Genomic DNA, 6425 nt, shown 5'->3' on the forward strand with positions numbered 1-6425 from the left:
CCCTCCCAGTCTCACCCCATAACTCTCTCATAGGATCACATCCAAACTAAATCCTTTGTGCCCAGGATTTGTCATAGGATCTGCTTTTAAGGCAAACCAAGCTAACATACAGGAGAAAGTGGTCCATTAGTGTAAAAAAAAAAAAAAATCCTCCATAGCCCAAGATGTTCAAATGGGCTTATTTCTGGCACTTGGAGGGACAGCCAATCCCAGCAATGTTGGGAAGGGGAAGGTGATAAGCCCCTGTGGAAGGAATCAAGTGCCCTCCAGAGAGGCTGCCTTGCCAAATGTAACCAACTCTGTCCATAAAGTTGGGATGCACAAATGACTCCCAAGGGAAATATACATTTAGGTCCCTGCATTAGTTTCCTAGGACTGTCACAACCAAGTTCCATTAACTGGGTGGATTGTAACAGAAATTTACTTTCTCCCAGTCCTAAAGGCTAGACGTCTGAGGTTGAGGTGCTGGGGTTGGTTTCTGAGGTCTCCCACCTTGGCTGGTAGAAGTCCATCTTCTTCCTGTGTCTTTACATGTTCTTGCTTCTGGGTGTGCCTGTGTCCTAATCTCCTCTGCCTATAAGGACACCAGTCATGTTGAATTAGGGCCACCCACTGAACCTTTCTTTACCTGAATTACCTCTTTAAGAGACTCTGTTTCCAAATACAGTCCCATTCTAAGCAACTAGGGGCTAGGACTTGAAAAAAATATATAAATATATATATATTGGAGGGGGGAAGCACATATCAGCCTCTAACAAACCCAAGTTGAAGAAAGAAGGACTGTGGTGCCGCCATTTGCAAGGTTCCTCAAGGTGGGAGCTCTTGGTTAGGGAGCAAATAACAATGGGACTGAGAAGATGAGGGATAATGAGGCCGGCAATGAGCCTGTAAGAAATGAGGAGGTGGCAGGAGGCAGGGGTGTGGTGTCTAAACCACAGCAACTATTTGACCTACCCGTGGGTCTTATCTTATTTCTATGGAAATGAGCTCATTATGGTTAAATCTTTTTCCAGCTTCTGGTTGATTCATGAAGTGGTCTCGGATATTGATAACCACTTCATGAATCACTGACAAACACAGGAGCCAAATATCTGGCACTTGTGATCGCACTTATGAACATTCCTACCATGATCTGGGATATCCCTCTCTCAGCAACCAGGTGTGCAGGCTAGAAAATTCTCATTTATATAACAAAGTCTCCTGCTTTGGTAATTCCACGATGGTCATTGTTCAGATACTAAATCTCCCCCAAGCACTTTGTGAACATTAATGACTGAATTCTGAAAGATCAGTTTGAAACCATTGCCACATTAGGCATGAAGTGATCAGCCACCAGCTTCTGCGGTACTGTTTCTGGGGGGAAGGAAAAGGGTGTTGCTCAGAGGAGGCCATGGCAGCCATGTTTCCGCTCAAAGGGGGATCTGTCTCAGCACAGCTGTACACAAGAGATGGATATCTGTTCTCGGCAAAGAAAGAATACCTACCTCTCGGATAGACCACAGTCCTCAAAGAAAATAGAAATTGAAAAGATCAGACTGGGGAGAGACACAGAAATCTGCCATATCTCAGTTGTATATTACAGGAGAAAATATTATAGAGACACAAAAGACGGAGTCTCCAAACCTAAAGTCCTCCTCAACACTTGAGAAGCAGAGGCCCCTTAAAACCAGAGGCAAACAAATAGGGACTCTAATTTGCTTGAAGCTCATCTATTGATATAGAAGGTATCTGGGAGGTGTCCTATTTTCAGATGGGAAAACTAGAGTTCAGAAAGGGCAAGTAGCTTGTCCAAAGTCACCCAGTGGGTGACTTTGGAAGAGAGGGCTAGACTCCCACCAATTCCCTCAGTTTAGGTCATCTTTTACCACATTCTGCCAACCTGGTAATCAACTACAGTGATGTCAAGGAGCCTTAAGGGCCATTTTGTCCAAATGTGCATCTTCCAGATGAGAAGACCAAAGTTGAAAAGTCAAAGAGAGCATCAAAGTTGGAGCTAGAGGCTAGGTCTGGACTTCTTTTCCCTACAACTCCTTTTCTTTTTCTGTTTGTCCTGTCTCCCCCTCAAGAGGAAATAGCCTCTCCAGGTCTTCCTGGGAGTGAGAGTTCTCCTAATTCTGCCCCCTAGTGGCAGAAATTGGACAAGAAGCCTCTCTGTCATTCTTCTATTCAACCAGAGGCATTAAACATCCTCTGCCTGCCCTTCACTGAGTTCACAAAGACTTGTGACTGTCCTGTGCCAGGCATGGAAGAAGAGCTGAAGACAAAGTAATAAGCCAAAGAACAAGAGCTGCAATAATACGGTTGGAACTCTAACCTGCATATTACTGAAGTGAGAGAGGGTGTTTGCAAAAGAGGGCTTTTGTTTTCAAAAGAGGCTTTTCTAGGTAGACAAGGTAGAAAAGAGAATTCCAAGGAGCTAGAATCACTTATGCAAAAGCAAATAGATCTAAGAAAAGGAACCTGAAAAGCAAGGGGCACAGGAGGCGATGAGAAAAAAAAAAATCCCCTGAGAGCAGCTTGGGAAAGGCCTTGAATGTTCCAAACAGAGAGACTTCCTGGAAGTGATGGGGGCACTTGGAGGATTTTCAATGGAGGAGGGATGAGATCAGATGAAGTTCTTTGAAAGGCCACTGGCTGGCCGTGGGCAGCAACTGGAAACATGGAGGATACAGAGGTGAGTGCCCTCTTAAAAGGTTTTTGCAAAAGTCCCGCTGGCCTGTGCAGGACCCAGGGCCTGGGCTATGGGAGGGGTGATGGCGAGGAGGGATGGACTGGCCAGGGTAAGGGAAATAGTTGGCAGGGACTGGTGTCTGACAGCAGGAGCCCCAGCCCCTGCACCAGGCTGCCACTGCCCTCTGCACCTGCCTGGGTGTGACCTCAGAGAGGGTGCAGTCCACTCCCGATCCTAAAAGAGATGCCACCGTCCTTCCCTTATCACCGTCTGTCCTCTCCCTGGTAACTGGCAGCTCGTCCTCCCTAGCTTTATTGCTTTCCTTCTCCATATCATATCAAGCATCTCTTCTTTGTGACTTCAAAGTATCCTCCAACTGTCCCCTGACTGACATCACTCTTCCTCCCACCAGCCTCTGCCTTCCACCAGCCAGCCGCCTCCCATCGCCCCTCCTGGAACCACAAGAGATGCATTCTTTACAAACAGCCTGCTCGCCAACCCAGCCCTTATCTCAGTCTGCTTTTCAGCTTAAAAGAAGTTTCTGAAAGCCCTCTTTGGAAAACAGCCTCTCTGACTGCAATAATATACAGGTTAGATTTTCAACCATTGTCTATTCAGACCAGGGGCTGCGTTTGACTCACCCGATCAGGGTGGTTTGCATGCTGTCAACACCTCCCTGCTCGAATCTGTGTGCGTGTTTGATGGGAAATATCTTATCTGTAATCAGTTTTCTGGGTTATGGACCCAAATTTCCTCTGCAAAACATCAGGAGCGAGGCACAGGCACCTCCCCAAAGGAATGCTACTGCTCTTTGAAAACCTCAGAGACTGTTTCCTAGAGCAAGCTAGAGTTCAGCCGAGCCTGGTTTTAATCCAACACCCCATCCCATGACAAACTAAGTTTAAGTTTTGTTTTCAAAACAGTATAAGGTGATTATTAGTGTTAAGCAAAATAATAGAGATTATTCCAATAAATATCTATTGTAAACTTATTCTGCCCCAGCTGCAAAAGGTACTGATAAACTGTCTTCATGTGACTTATATCTGGGTGGAGGACTGGGAGAAAAACTTAAAAAATAAATGATTTTCTATTTGATGTGATAAGTGCAATACTGTAAGTACCATGTATGGAAGGAACTCAGCTTACCAGGTAATGTCTGAGATTTTTTTTGTTCAAAACACAATGGTAGGCATTTTTAAAGTTACAAAATATATGTATAGTATAAACCTAATGCTAGCTAAGTTGAAGTAAAGAAAAGTGTGTAATGTTATAAGAAAATGATATGAAAATGCATTTAAAGAATCAGACTAGTGCACATAATATTCCCCTGCCAATAATAAATCTATCCAAAGCTGTAAGTCAAAAGGAACAAGGATGTTAAGGATAGCCAGTATATCATTTTCTAGAATAAATGGCCCAGGTAATTGAGATACATCAACTAAAGGATAAAGTATGTAGTTATTTAAAGTAATTGTGGAGACCAGTCATTTGAACTCTCCTTGGGATCTAATTTCTAGTAAAATAAAGAACACAAAATGTTATGTTCAATAACTGCATGTGGTCTGGGCACTTAATGCCTTTGCTTTTAGTGGGTTATGCTTTTGAACATCAATAGTCTGAAAGGTCTTTCTCCCCATGCTCCTGTTTAACTCCAGAATGACACTGTGAGATTAGTATTATAAACGAAGTAACGAAGGCTCAGGAAGACTTGAGGACATTAATGTATAGGAACACACATGTACATCAAGGCACCCAGCTCTCTGAACTCCAACTTAGGTTCTTCTTACCTCTATCTGCTAACTAGGTCTGATGACCAAGGAGGATTGGTCACCCCATAGGTGAGGGGGAAGATTTCTGTACCATCTTCTGCTGCTGTGGAGAGGACCGCAATTCCTCATCAGAAAACCTGGGCTCAGCTTTGTTCCAAGACATGTGAGCCAGTCCGTGAGGATGAAGAGGATGCTTGTGGTCCATCCAGAATGTTTGGTTTGAATGTGACATGTCCCCAAAAGCTCATGAGACAATGAAACAATGTTCGGAGATGAAATGGGTAGATTATAAAAGCGAAAACCTAATCAATGTGTTATCCTTTCGATGGACTGATAATTTGAAAGTGCTACTATACTAAGTGGTAGCTATAGGCAGGTGGGGTGTGGCTAAAGGAGATGTATCTCTCTCCTCCTCCTCCTCCTCCCCCTCCTCCTCCTCCTCCCCCTCCTCCTCTTCCTCCTCCCCCTCCCCCTCCTCCTCTCTCTCCCTCTCCTCCTCTCCCTCCCCCTCTGCCTCCTCCTCCTCTCCCTCATTCTCTTCCTCCCCCTCCCCCTCCCCCTCCTCCCCTACCTCCCCCTCTCCCTCCTCCTCCCCATCCCCCTCCTCCTCTTCCTCATCCTCCTCCTCTTCCTCATTCTCCTCCTCCCCCTCCCCCTCCTCCTCTTCCTCATCCTCCTCCTCTTCCTCATTCTCCTCCTCTTCCTCATTCTCCTCCTCCCCTTTCCCCTCCTCCTCTTCCTCCCCCTCCCCCTATTCCTCATTCTCCTCCTCCCCCTTCCCCTCCTCCTCTTCCTCCCCCTCCCCCTATTCCTCATTCTCCTCTTCCCCCTTCCCCTCCTTCTCTTCCTCATCCTCCTCCTCCTCCCCCTCCTCATCCTCTTCCTTTCCCTCCCCCTCCTCTTCCTCCTCCTCCTCCTCCTCCCCCTCCTCATCCTCTTCCTTCCCCTCCCCCTTCCCCTCCTCCCCCTCCTTCTCCTCCTCCTCCTCTTCCTCATCTTCTTTCTCCTCCCCCTCCTCATTTTCTTCCTTCCCCTCCCCCTCCTCATTTTCTTCCTTCCCCTCCCCCTCCTCTTCCTCCTCCTCCCCCTCCTCGTCCCCTTCCTTCCCTTCCCCCTCTCCCTCCTCCTTCTCCCCCTCCTCCTCCTCTTTATTCTCCTCCTCATCCTCATCTTCTTCTTCTTCCTCCCCCTCCTCCTCTTTATCCTCCTCCTCCTCCTCCTCCTCCTCCTCTTCCTCCTTCTCCTCCTTCTCCCCCTTCTCCTTCTTCCCCTCCTTCTTGGTTACCCTGAGGTGAGCAGCTTTCCCCTGCCATCCCCTTCCGTCATGATGTCCTGCCTTACTTTAGGCCCGGAGCATTGGAGTCAGCCAACTGAACCTGGAGCGTTGGAGTCGGTGGACTGAAGCTCTGAAACTGTCAGCCCAAATAAAAATCTATCTCCTTTTAGCTGTTCTTGTCAGGTATTTTGGTCACGGTGATGAAAAGCTGACTATTGCGGCACCTAACTGTGAGCTTATTAATATTAAAAAGTGTATGTATAACTGATATGTGCAGATTTATCAACCTGTAATTGGGCTTAGCACTGGGGGCTGGGACAGAAATAAAATGACCACCTTTAATGCCTCTTCGCTCAACAGCCACCAAGCGCAGACATCCAAGAATGTGCACCTCATGCCTTCACCCACTGATGGACTCCTAGGTTGTTTCTACTTCTTGGTCATTAGTAAGTAACACTGCAATGAACATGAGAATACAAATATCTCTTAAGATTCTGATTTTAATTCTTTAGAAAAAACAAATATTGTTTTCCACAGTGGTTGCACATTTTACATTCCTACCAACAGTGTACTAGGGTTTTATATATATATATATATATATATATATATATATATATATATATATATATCTCAGAGATATTTTGGTGGTGGGGACAGTGTACTGGGGATTGAACTCAGGGTCCCTCAACCACTGAGCCACATTCCAGCC

General features: G+C 46.1%; 1 long non-coding RNA gene across 1 annotated transcript; it reads left to right on the top strand.

Moving 5' to 3' along the window:
• The first annotated feature begins 2461 nt into the window (after positions 1-2461).
• On the top strand, positions 2462-4797 carry LOC124086294 (uncharacterized). The gene is made up of 3 exons (XR_006849764.2): positions 2462-2674; positions 3084-3261; positions 4476-4797. It is a non-coding gene; the product is annotated as an uncharacterized LOC124086294 (long non-coding RNA).
• Positions 4798-6425: the final 1628 nt, after the last annotated feature.

Source organism: Marmota monax, unplaced genomic scaffold (assembly GCF_021218885.2).
Source record: "Marmota monax isolate L192 unplaced genomic scaffold, Marmota_monax_Labrador192_F-V1.1 WCK01_AAM20220418_F8-fsc00024, whole genome shotgun sequence".
In the NCBI taxonomy this organism is placed as follows: Eukaryota; Metazoa; Chordata; class Mammalia; order Rodentia; family Sciuridae; genus Marmota; species Marmota monax.